Source organism: Mustela nigripes, chromosome 13 (assembly GCF_022355385.1).
Source record: "Mustela nigripes isolate SB6536 chromosome 13, MUSNIG.SB6536, whole genome shotgun sequence".
Lineage (NCBI taxonomy): Eukaryota > Metazoa > Chordata > Mammalia > Carnivora > Mustelidae > Mustela > Mustela nigripes.
In genome coordinates, this window is record NC_081569.1 from 110101561 (window position 1) to 110115226 (window position 13666).

The 13666-nt window shown below is 44.6% G+C and overlaps 1 protein-coding gene across 2 annotated transcripts in view; it reads right to left on the reverse strand.

The window, feature by feature from the left end:
* Nucleotides 1-13291, reverse strand: part of SPTB (spectrin beta, erythrocytic) — a 124474-nt gene extending 111183 nt beyond the window's left edge. Inside the window, exon 1 of one of the 2 annotated variants that reach the window (XM_059373394.1) lies at nucleotides 12957-13291. The gene's annotated coding sequence lies outside the window, so the exon portion shown is untranslated. The remainder of the gene's footprint in view (nucleotides 1-12956) is intronic. The other variant, XM_059373395.1, reaches the window with a different exon arrangement.
* Nucleotides 13292-13666: the final 375 nt, after the last annotated feature.

Genomic DNA, 13666 nt, shown 5'->3' on the forward strand with positions numbered 1-13666 from the left:
TGGAAATGAAAACCCACCTCCTATCAATTGCTGGGCACAGAACACAGTAGAAGAGAGCAGTTGGATTGTAGTGGGAGTGTGTCCATGACAGAGAGTTTTGTTAAAAGAAACAAAAATGCTCTCAAAGGCCTGAGCAAGCAGTATTCTAGGGAGTCTGGCAATTGGTGAAACTCACTTTTTGTCCGGGTAAGGCAAAAATGAGGGCAGAACAAACCAACTAATAGTGCTGTAATATTTTACAGGGTAGTTTCTACTCTGATGTATCTTAATGACAACAAACAAAGTTACATGCATCCAGGAAAAAAAAAACAAACAAACCTCTATATGGGAACTTTTAGTATTTTTTCTGAAGTGTTTTTCTTAACCCTTCACCACTATAAAACAAAAGTTGTGTATATGAGTCTGAAACACCCACTCAAAGAGCCTTTCATAACTGCATTCTGAGGGTCAGCCTCAAACATTCACTGAAAAATGAGGTGGGAGTGACTGTATTCTGGAAGAATAACTAAATTTTTCTAGCAATAGACATATTCTGATGATGTAAGTTAAAAATCAGCTGTTACTTTTGTGTCCCATAAATGGAAAGTAACTGGAGAATACAGAGGTGGGAAACAGCTTCCACCCAGGTCTAAAATGTTCCTCTTCACTCCTTATCCCTATGCCATCACTACTGATTATCTTCCGTTAACCCTTCTCCATAACCTGCTATATAAATCACCATTTCAGGGTTGTTTGCCACGCCTAACATTCCTGAAACTTGTCCTTAACTCAATTCAATCCACGTTTCTTGAGCACCGCACATGAACCAGAGGCTATTAGGCACCAGTATTCACACAGACACCAGACAAATGTTCCTTCTTCAAGGAACCCATAATCTAGAGGAGAGTCAAACCCATACATGACCAGTCTAGCCATGGTATGATGTGAAAAGGGACAGCTTGAGGGCTTTCAAGAGAGAGTGGGTTTCTTCTTGCATTAGGGAACAAAGAAAAGCATCAGAGGGGTTTTATTTGAGATACATGTGTGAGAATTCACAGCTACAGAAAAGGAGAAAGACACTGCAGGCCTAGAACACAGAGAAGCAAAGTCATGGACGTGAAAACACACCCTGAGCTGACACAGTCACAAGCATCCGATATAAAGATGTAAAGTAAATACAAAGGGAATGAAGCCAGGAGGGATGTTGGAACAGACTGCCTGCCTGTTTAAACTTTATTTTGGGGCCATGGGGAACCACTGAGGGTTTTAAAAGAGTGGAATGACTCACATTCATGTTTTTAAAAGTAATTCTGAGACCAGGGTGTAAGATGGGATAGAAAGAGAGAGACTAAAGGCCAATTATTCAAACATGCGACTGAAAATTGAAAGAAAGAAACTAGTTTGAAATTTTTGGAGGAAAAATGAACACACAGCCAACCAGATGCGGAAGTGTGAAAAGAAGAAAACACAAAAAAGTTCCTGGGGTTTGTACCTGGGATGACGGCAACAAAAGGAACCCAGCTACGAAAACAGGCAGAAGAGCAGGTTTGAGGGTGAAGGAGAGAGCGGAGAAGTCCTATTGCTACATAAGAAGTTTGAAACATCTCGTTACAACCAAATGAAGACAGCTAGCCAAATGCTACAAAGTAGATCTGGAGCTGAAGCGGGAGACTGGGGCTAGAGATGAGGATTCAGTCTCACTGGCAACCCCAACAATGTAAAGCTGGTAGAGAAGAAGGAACCAAAAAGAAAGAAAAGAAAAGGCAGGAAAGAAAGAGAAGGCAAGCCAGCCTGAAATTGTATGCAAGCTGGGAGGAGAAAAAGGAGAGCCTTAATCCCAGGAGCCAAGGGAGGGCTTACTTTCTAAGCAAGAGGGGTTACCAAAGTCAAATATTGCAGAGAACTTGGGACCTGGATCTGGAAGGAGGCTACCTCATTTGACAATATCAGACCTCTTTAGAGCAATTTTAGCACAGCTATGGAGAGCTGCTTTATGACAGTCGGTACATTGTACAGTACTAATTAGCATCTTCATCCTCAGATGTCAAAGAACTATGTCTGAAATAGGATTCAGATATTAATTATTTATTAAAAGCTAATAAGGGAATTCAGCCTATTAGGTTAAATCATTGCAAATATAAAGCAACATATAGAGGTAACCAACTAATCACCTCTTTAACTTTAGACCATTAAAGATACAAGATAAAAGAAAAAAAAAAAAGAAACTCCTGGAATTAAGACCCATGGAATATTGACCTCCTCCCAAGTATGGTGGGTACAGTGATTCGAAGCAAGCACTCTAGAATAAATACATCAGGATTCAAGTCCAGTTTTGATCTTCTCAGTGTATAAGTCTGGGTAAATAAACTTCTTTAAGCCTGATATATTTCATCTGTTAAATTAGGATAACAACAGGGGCACCTGGGTGTCTCAGTGGGTTAAGGCTCTGCTTTCAGCTCAGGTCATGATCCCAGGGTCCTAGGATCAAGGCCGGGTCGGGCTCCTTGCTCAGTGGGAAAACTGCTTCTCCCTCTCCCATTCTCCCTGCTTGTACTCCCTCCCTCACTGTCCCTCTCTCTCTCTCAAATAAATAAATAAAGCTTTTAATCAAAAAAATTAGGTAACAACAGAAATGACAAATATATATAAAAGCTCTCAGCATATCTCTCTATTAGAGACTTATAAATGTTGACTTATTATCATCTCATTATAATATTTATTTCCATGATATATCCCAATTATATATAATTTCAAACATTATATAATTTTTTAATCAATAGGTTTAACTTTTTAAATCATTAGCTATTTTTGAGCTGCTCCCCTCTGTGTACCAAGCATGATTCTAGGTGCTGGGGATTTAAAAAAAAAAAAAAAAAAAGAACCTAGCTCTCCATCACAAGAAGCATAGTAGTCTAGTGATGTAGAAGGCAAGATGACAATTGCAAAACAAGGTCATCCATCCTATAAGAAAGGAACAAGAAAGGTGCTGCAAAAACCATGCAGGAGGAAGCCCCTTGTCTTACTCCAGGACCTGGGGAGAGGAGCTGTCAGGCAAGGATATGAAGAGGAGACAACACTTAGGCATTACAAGGAACTCTGCAAATAGTTCTATCTATTATTAAGGATAATAATAAATGTTAAGGTGCCATCACACACACACAAAGATCCCTGAAATAAAATGTTAGAGAAAGAGGAAGCTCTTTGCCCAAGGGCAAACAGCAAGAGAAAAGGAGCTGGAAGCAACCCAGACCCTTGTCATCCAGCTCAAGGAGATATTTTGGTTGAAATACATCATCTCATAATATTTACAGCCCTCCCCACCTGAGTTTGGGTTACACATTTTACAAAGCGAATTAAACGTCTCCTGCCTGTCCTCTAAAAGTCTACAGTTTTAAAACAGGCGAAGTAACATACGGATAAATGTGAGAACTTTGATGACAAACTATCCCCCAAAGACAGTGTTCTCGAATAAACAATTCTCAAGTTCAGTTTGGTTCCAAAGGTGAGGATGCTAATAAATTTTGCCCTTCCCTTTGGGGACCAGGGAGAGATATTAAAATGGTGTGGTTTGGTTCCTCAAAAAATTTAAAAATAGAATTACCATATGAGCCAGCAATAAACTGGAGTCTACAGTCCTGAGTATACACCCAGAAAAACTGAAAGCAGGGTATCAAAGAGATAGGTGTATATTCATGTTCATAGCACCATTATTCATAATAGCTAAGGGACGAAGTGACTGAGTGTCTATAGGTGGATGAATGGATGAACCAAATGCAAACAATACATACAATGGAATATTATTCAGCCTTAAAGAGGAAATTCTGATGCATCCTGCAACATGGATGAATCCTGAAAACATTATGCTGGCTGAAGTAAGCCAGACACAAAAAGACAAATACTGTATGAGTCCATTTATATGAGATACCTAGAGTAGTCAAATTCACAGAGGAAGAAAGTGACATGGGGGTCACCAGGTGCCAGGGCGGCGAGGGGAGTTAGTGTTCAATGGGGACAGATTTTGAGTTTTAGAAGATGACAAAAGTTCTACAGACGGATGGTGATGGTAGCTACACAGCACTGTACATGTACTTGGCCCACTGAACTGAATACTTACAGATAGTTAAAGGGGTAAATTTCATTACATATTTTTTAAAAAAACACACGGTTGCCAAGTCCATTAAATAACTATACTTTGTCATTTAGAAGCAAATGAAAACACCTTGTTTCTGACATTGAGATGCAATGCCATCTGAAGAGGGGACGAGAGTATGAGACCAGGCCCCTTAGAAAGTCCTGCATCCAAAGGAGCAGAATCCATTTACCATTCCTTGGGAATGGACACCTATGTAACCCGCTAAGAAGGTAACTTTGTTGGCAGCCATCATCTGAGAATTTTTAATTAATATAATCCCTATGTACCAGCACCACCCTGTTAGGGAACGATTGTCAAAGCACACATAATATTAAGTGAAGTCTATGATTATGTAACTGGTCCTTTCACAAATCTGTAGAAAGGAGAGATCACTAGGGGCTGGAATGTTCCAGGAAGACTGATAGAAACCTCTCCAAATCTGGGAGAAATGTTCAGGACTGAACGAGTAGAGGTAGACAAACCTGGCTCAAAAAAAGGTTTGTGATGGGAATTGGTAAGAGATAAAGATAGAAAAAGAGATTGGAGCTATATTACAATGGCTCTTAAAAGTCAACTTTGTAAGTTTGGATTTCTACCTCTATCCAGAGGGGAACCACTGGAGCTTTTTGAGAAGGAGTATTATAGGACAAACACGGAGTATAGGGTGGCTTGGAAGAGGGAGACCCCTAATTGTAGAAAGCTGGACTCCAGGCCTGAGGGTTACTAAGTCACGAAAAGTGAAACCAAATACCTGCTTTTATTTTTTATTATTTTTTAAAAGATTTTAATCTATTTATTTTATAGACAGAGAGAGATCACAAGTAGGCAGAAGGCAGGCAGAGAGAGAGGGGGAAGCAGGCTCCCCGCTGAGCAGAGAGCCCGATGTGGGGCTCGATCCCAGGACCCTGAGATCATGACCCGAGCTGAAGGCAGAGGCTTAAACCACTGAGCCACCCAGGTGCCCCCCAAACACCTGCTTTTAGTAGGTTAAAGCTAGGACTTTAAAATATGGCCATATCCTAATATATGAAATGAATTTTTCTTGAAGGATATAAAGGAAACTGTTGACATTGGTAACGTCCTAGGAGTAGAACTGGAGGTAGGGGAAGGAGGAATCTTACTTTTCATCATATACCCTTGTATGATGTGGATACACTTCTTAATCATGTGCATGAATTCATTTTATAATTAAAGAAATTAAAAAAATATATATGGCAACCAGGGGCGCCTGGGTGGCTCAGTGGGTTAAGCCTTTGCTTTTGGCTCAGGTCATGGTCTCAGGGTCATGGGATCAAGCCCCGCATTGGGCTCTCTGCTCAGCAGGGAGCCTGTTTCCCCCCTCTCTCTCTGTCTGCCTCTCTGCCTACCTATGATCTCTCTCTGTCAAATAAATAAATAAAATCTTAAAGAAATATATATATATATAAATTTTTAAAAATATGGCAACCAGAAAGCGTTAAAAGATGTTTAGACTGTAAAGAACACATTCAAAACATTTCTATTTATAAAGTAAAATATATTTCAATCCTGTTTGTATTATGTCTTGATCTCTATCATATAGTAGAGATGTTGTGAGAATACCCTGAAAGTAACAGAATGCCCTAAAAATACTCAGAACTAACTGCACATCTAAGGCTCTACTTCAAAACAAACAGATGTCCTGAGTCACCCACCATAAAACAGCCTCTTTCAGGTGTACTTCAATGAAAAGTCTGCCTGAATCTATTCCAAATCAACTTCTTGGTAACAACAAAAATTTAAAAAAGAATAGCCCACAGTACGTCTGACAAGATATATCCTGTCTCAGTAAATGGCTTTTTCATTCTTAAAGTTGCTCAGGCCAAAACCAACTGAGTCATCCTCAACTTAATTCCTTTTCTCTCATCCTCTATCCCCAAATCCCATGAGCTCTATGTTCAACTCTATCCAGACGCCTGCTGCATTTCCCACGCCACCACCATCATATGGGTCCATCATCTCTAACCTGGATCGCTGCAGCAGCTTTCATTCTACTTCGTTTTCCTACGCTTTTCATTCTTGTTCCTTACAGTTGGTCTTCCACAGGACAGCTGGAAAGATCTTCCTAATACACAAATCTGAACAAATCACTCCTCTGACCACAGCTTCTGGTGGCTTCCTATTGCATGACTAAAACCCAAAGACTTGCATGGCTGCAAAGCCTGCATGATCCAGACCCCATTTCCTCTCCAGGGTCACGTCCTGCACTCACCCCTTGTCCCTCCTCTCTAGTCAGGCTGGCTTCCTGCCCTCTCCTTGGACATAGCAGTGACCCCACATCAGGGGCCTCACCCTCCGTCTGAATCTCTTCTCCCAAATATACCCATTCCCCTCCCTCACTTGGTTTGGCTCTCTGCTCAACTAAAACCTCATCAGAGAGGCTTTTCCCCACCATGCTACCTCAAATAGTAGAATCGCCTCTTTGTCTCTTCACACTGCTTTTTCTTTACAGCAAATCATAACATATAGTCTTCTGTTGTTGTTGTTATTTATTCCTGTCTCACCCAAGTAGTATGCATGCTTCATGACATCAAAGTTTTTGTCTTTGTTTGTTTTTGGTTTTTGCCATTTTCACTCCTCTAGTCCCTGGACCTAGGGACATCTGATAAATAAATGAAAGCTCAATAAATATTTGTTGAAGATTGAAGTACAAATCAAAACACCTAAGTACTGGACAAAAAGAGGTTTTCAAAGTCCAAAATGAGGCATAAGCATAATAATGCCCAGTAAATTTGGGGTAAAGGAGTGAAAAAGCCAACACATCAGTCAGCAGGTATGTAAACCTATCCTTTACCTACAGCATGCTGGGAATTCAATGCACACTTGACATTAATTCCTACTTTGGGACATCATCTCTGTACATGCTGGGAGGCTACTCTTGAGATTTTAAATAGTAAATACCGTAACAAGTTTCCTCCTCCCTCTTGCCAACGAACTGAGACTGAAAGTTCTGAAGAAAGAAAGAAATCACTGTCTCAACCAGAAGGCCCAGAAGATTCAATTACTCCATTGAGGAGAAGATCTGGACAACGCCCCAGGCCTGGAACTAGGAAATTGGGTTAAAGTCAGGTTCTGCCATAAACTACGAGAGGGAGCTTTGGGCAAAGCACTCTTTGTTTCTAATCCCATTTTCTCTATTGCAGAGCTTCTTCACGTGGTCCCTGTAAAAGACGACAATGCATACACTCAGGGATCCTGAAGGCTGAGTGGTCAATCCATCATCTGTGTGGTCCTTGTCCTGTGCTAGCTAATCTCTAGTTCACCTTCCCTTGCCTGCCACTGGTGAGCTTTGTCTGAACAATGATCTGATCTAGTCCCTCGCCGGCTCAAAAACCTTTTCAGACTTTCAACTTGAACCTCCAATGGTTCAAGCTTCTTCACAAACTGAACCCAAACCACCTTTCCAGTCGTATTTTGGCGCATTCCTGGAACTTGCCCTGCACAGAACTGCTCCGCCATTCCCCAATTCCACCACCCTTTATTGCACATGTGTGGGAGATGTGCCTCAGCCCCTGCCCCCACCCATCCTCCCTTCTTCTGTTAGAGAAACCCTAGGCACTCCCCAACCTCCTCTTGGTGTTCTCTCAGGCACAATGTTGAATAACTGATTATTTGCAAGAATCTTTCCCCACCAGACCAGGATGTCTCCATCTGATCCCTTTTCATGTCCTTAGCATAGAATGGTGTAATGCACACAGTAGGTGTCCAATGCTTGCTCTCTCTCAGTATTTCTCAAATGGCTCTCTCAGGCCTTTCCAGCCCCTTCTCTGACTTATGGCTTGGAGGCAATATTACGAAGGGGTTTCTTTAACTTTTCTACTGCTGAGGAAATACATTAGGAGATGCCACTGACGGACCACTCCTAGGGGCTTCCAGATACAGGCAGGAACTAAGTAGAGGGACAGAATGAAGCTAGGGACCTTTCTCCAGGCTTCATAAGTTATACCTTTAAAGTGTGCTTCGTTTTACTGGAAGTGCTATGAATTCTCAAATGAGGCACACCCTAATACAAATGGAAATGATTTTCAACTTGTTCATTTTCAGGATTATTCACGATTCTGTTCCTCTTCATGATGGTAGAAACTCCTGAATTGACTATAATTCAAAGCAATTATTGTTCTTTAGCTGCCAAGGTGCCCTGTTATTCTTTTCTTAACTATCCTGGATGATCTGAGCCCAGTTCAATGAAAAGCCTATTTTTTCCTAGCTCTGTACCTTTTCATTTGCTAAATTTACAGCATTCACATGAAAGGAAGAAAGGAAGCCCCACTCTTGCCCCCATTGGGAACATGATATATGGGTTTTAATTGCCCTTGTAATTATACCCTTGTCCAGCTCTGCGCAGGTATGGTGTAGAAATTAAACATTATAGCAAAGCCTGAGAAGGCCTCATTGAGGTAGGAAGACGACGGCTTTGCAAGATTTCCTGTCACCAGGAGAAGGAAAGAGAAAAATGAAAGGTGGTCTGGGAATGTTATAAGCTAGCCAGCAATCTCCACTGAGGAAGCATTTTCTGTCTATGACCGCCTCTAAAACTGTGCGAGCTGTAAAGCTGGGGATCCCCTGGTGGTCTGATATTCAGCTAAGGCTGGCTGAAAATGGCAGAACTTGGATTGCTTGGCTCTGAATTAGGAAATAAGCACAGCAACAAAGGGAAACATGCTATGACATTTTCTAAATATTTACTAAGGGGAGTTGACAATTCAGTGTCTGGAGCCAGATCTGGCAGTGAATTCTGACTGCCTCCTACACCTTCCCTCGATCGCCATCTCTATCTCCAAAACCAGGTGACCTTCACCTCTTGGGGTTGGCAGAAAAAAGCAGCAACCTTGTGAAAACCCAGCAAATGCTACATGGTGATTCGGGCTCACAGACCACTGCATTTATTCCTCATCCCCAGATTTTTTATATGAAGTACAGTAAGGAAAGACCTGATTATAAAAACAACTGGGTCAATACAAACTACTTTTAAGATAAAATACTTCTTTGCCCAGCAATTTCTGACTAGTAATATCCATACAGTTTCAGAACCCAGTATCTATGAACAGTCCCTGCCAGTCCTCATCATAAAATCAAATGTCTCATCTGCCCACATGACAGTTATTTTCATTCCTGATCCTCCCAGGTCAATTGATAAACGTCAATCAGCAAGTCTGAGGTTTTGAAAAAACATTATGGATAATGAAGAAATGTACTTTATGTCACTTTATGACCACCTCTTGCTGGTCATGTTTCCTATACTTTCAAGTCTTATACAAAGAGTATAATTTTGCATTTGCTCTTAAAGTCTGAAATAACACACTTCAAGAGCAATTTGGTGATTGGGTTTAGATTAAAACAGGTATCTGACAGTCCCAATAATTCCCCAGAGTCCTTTCTTTCCCCACAGCCCCAGAAATGCTACATAATTATTTTAAGTCAAGATAGTAATCCACAGGGGCACCTGGGTGGCTCAGTGGGTTAAAGCCTCTGCCTTTGGCTCAGGTCATGATCCTCCGGTCCTGGGATTGAGCCCCGCATCCGACTCTCTGCTCAGCAGGGAGCCTGCTTCCCTTCCTCTCCCCCTGCCTGCCTCTCTGCCTGCCTCTCTGCCTAATTGTGATTTCTGTCAAATAAATAAATAAAATCTTAAAAAAAAAAAAAAGATAGTAATACACATACCTATTGGATAAAAATGTATACATCTGTATGCCTAACAAGCAATGGGAAAGTTATGGAGCAGTTTATAGTTTAATGCTCACTGATGTCTTCTCACCTGCCTGTCTCCAAAACCTGTTTTTTTGTTTTAAGATTGTACTAAGATTAAAATACATCCTCTCGCAAATCTCCCTCAAAGGAAAGAAAACTTCACTGGTTTGGTTAGGCACGACTTCAGGAAATAAACCCAATATTGGTCTTGAGAGAAAGACAGGCATGACATGGGCAAGAATGATAAGAAACATGGAAGGCAGGTGCCATGTCTGTACAGAGATGACCAGGTAAACTACAATTAGGTCTCCCCTTTAGGTAAGCAGCCCCACAAACAGAGGCTGGACTCTGTGACCTCCAAGGTCCCTTCCCACTCCAATAGCATTTGCCTCGTGAATTTTTTATAGTCATCCTCTGTCCTATCACACTGTCCCCATGCATCATCAAACCCTCCTGGCCACTTCCACGACTGAAAGGAAAATCTGTTAAAAAAAAAAAAAATCCATGCTTTGACTACTGCCAAAATTACAGTTCTGTCCTTGAAACAATGACCTGAACGTAATGGGCCAGGCTAAACACCTCTGAGCAAAGAAGTGGTCAATACCATCTTCAGGCAATATTTTTTAAAGCTTCTCTGATGCAGAATTATAACCCAAGGTCTTGGGAGGGAAAGACTGTGAAGCTAACAGACCATCCTAGAACTAAACCTCTCGAACTGCACACTTCTATTCCCGGCCCCGTGACTAACCTTAAAAAGAGGGTAGGAACTTAATGGCTGAGTTTGAATCCAGGCCCCACCTCTCATTAGCTGTATGATGTGAGGCAAATTTAATTTCCTTGAGCCTGTTTCTGGACTTGTAAAATGCTGGTTATATGAACTACCTTGCAGGGTTACTGTGACAATAGGATTAAGAAAAGCCTCCGAAATAAAAAAGCGCCCCTGAGCATTCATTTGTTCATTCTCCCATTCATTCATCAAAGATTAACTGAGCGTCCACAACCAGCCAGGCACCAGTACATTGAAGATGGGGGGGAAATGAAAGCTATTCTTACTTTTATTTACCCAAACAGCCTGTTTCCAGAACTGTGGCAGAACTGTCAGATTTTGACTTCAGCTCAAAACTTTCATGACTAAAATAGTCATTTGTAGTTTGTCAGATATGATCCCACAAGGGAGCACACCTACTGCCTTACCTTTACACACCCCAAAGGTAATCACCTAGTAGATGTTTGGCCAGAGGGCACCTTCAGAACACTTCGAAGAAGCAACAACCAGAGGAAAAAGTGGTATCCCAGCTCTCAGCTGGACAAGCCACTCAGGAAAACTCGATATGTCTGTACTACAAGACATGTCCTGGATGCCTGGGAGTTTTTGGGCGCTTTCAATTCCACGAGTGGACTCTGAGTCTTCCGAGAATTTAGGATTAACAGCTCTGGCTCATCCCCAATCTTTGTGACTGGGCCACTAATGAAGCTAAGAGCAACAGCTAAAGGGTCTAAAAGCCATGTTTTTGTAATGTATGGCTTATGGTTTTCAGCTGTGTTTTACTCTACAGTTTGATAAAGGTCAGTATAAATGATCCCCCTATGAGGAGTCAGTTGGTTTCAAGGCTGTAGGCTCTTCTTCAATGGGAGCCCAGCATTCCTTTTCTTAACCAGCCCAAAGCCTCCATACAAGTACAAACCTAGCTGTATTGGGTGCTGGGCACTGTGTACACTTAAACATTTTGCACTTACAATTTAAAAAAAAAAAAAAGAACAAAAAGCTTTCAAAGACTTTTTGGAACCCAAGGCTCCTAGCAGAAGAGTAAAAGTCTGACCCTGGCATAAGAAATAACCTGCCCTGGATCATAGGGTGGTCAAAGAGGGAATTCTAGAATAAAATTCAGAGCCATCTGTGAAGCTAAGGATAAGTTAGTGGACAGCAGAGAGATGCCTAACAATTTTGATATGAAGACTCCTCTCATTCAGGAGCCACCTGAGTCATTTTCCCTAGAAACTGAAGGATAGAACAGGACTACCTGAAGGCTGTGAATTTTGCATTGTTACCTCCTACATGGAGGTGACAGCCTAGGCTCTTCACAGGAGTCATGGGTACAAAACTACTGTCACTATCTTGCCCCACCCCCCATGCATCTAAAATTTTTTTTTCTAAAAAGTGGATATTCATTACCCTTCAGCCAGTTTAGCGCATTATTATCAACTTCTGGCCCCTCTAATTGCTCACTGAAAACAGTGGTTTGGATATTAATAGGCTATAAATCAAGGCCCCACCTAGGGCTCGTTGTCACAGAAACAGTACTCAAGCCCACAGCGGCTTCCCCACCCTGGGGAAGTCTGGGCGACTTGGTGGGAGTTGGGGATGCTTTTAAAGCTCCTGTTGTTTCTTCCACTTTCTGCTATTTCTCAAGGCCAAGTTGTTGGAGAAAGAGGAACTGGTGAGGCAGGTGAGAGTAAAATGGACCGTAGCAGCTTGGAGAACTCTTTGGAAGAGGAGGGCAGGAGGTCCTTGGAGTATGCCTCGGGCATTCTGTTCTTTCCTCCTTGGGTCTGCACCTAGCCACACTCTCCGCGTCGTTCCCAGCGTCCGGGGATCAGGCCCCTTCGCTGACCTGTCCTGTCCTCCCTGCCTGGGCGCTAGGCTGCCGGCGGAGCGCGCGGACAAGTTCCCCAGAAGAAAATTTGAGCGGCCCCGGGGTGAGAAGCCCGGCGGCAGGAGGCAGAGAGGGCAGCGCGACGCTCCGACACGCTGGAAACAGAATTCCCTTTGCCCCACGCCGGGGTCTCGGAGTAGGTGGCCCGGGACTTGAACGCTCACCGCCCTCCCACCCCCGCCCTCCCAGAGCCCCGGGGCTACGCTCCAGGATCCGGCTCTCCAAAGCAAAGCGCCCGACTCCCCAAGTGCCTCCGAAGCCCACGCGGATTCCCGCGCCCCAGGGTGTTCGCTGCCGCAGCCGCCAGGGCCTCCCGGGCCCCACGCCCCGCACCCAGGGCTGAGCCCCCACCCGGCCCCCTGGGCCACCCACGTCACGCGCCCCCTGGGCCCAGCGCCTCTTCCGCGCTGGCGCTGCGCGCCCCAGCCTCGCGCATCCGCATCTGCACCCAGCCCCCGCCGGCCGATAGGCCCTCCGGGACTCACCTGCGCTGGGGCTGTAGCGGCGGCCACCCCGAGCCCGGGGGCGGCGGCGGCGCAGGGGGAAGAGGGCAGCACGGGGCTCCTAGCACAGCGGCCGCCGGGCGCCTGGTGCTGCCGAGCCGCGGACCCGCCCAGAGATATAAATAACATTATCTGAGGAGGGACATTCCTGCCGGGGGACATCGCTGCTGCCGGGACCAGATAGTCCCGCGGCGGGGGCGGGGAGGCGGGGCCGCAGCCTCCCGCAGCGCCAGGCCCAGCCCCCGCCTTCCCCACCCACTCCCGCACCTGCCAATCAGCCTCCGCGCCGGGGGGCACCTGCCAGGCCTCCGCCCGGGCTCCGGCGGCCGGCCTCCGCCTCCTGGCTGGCCGCCTGAGCCCCGGACGCCAGAAGCTCCAGCCTCCCGCAGCGCCCCCATCATCGTTCACCTCCCCTAACCGCGCGCTGCCGCGAGCTCCCTGCGGCGGGAAAAGGGTTTCACTCCGCAGCCCGGGCCTAATTCGTGCGCCCTGAGCAGCGAGCCTGGACACGAAAACGAGCCTTCTCCACCAGCCTTTCCCGCCCCGCGTCCCCACTGTGTACTCTCTGGTTTTTAAGATTTATTAAAACACACGCTTAGACCGTAGGGTGGGCGAGGCAGACGCCGGGGCCGTGCGCCCCAGCTGCGGCGGGTTTCAGATGGCGAGATTGTTCCCAGGGACTGGCGTGTTAG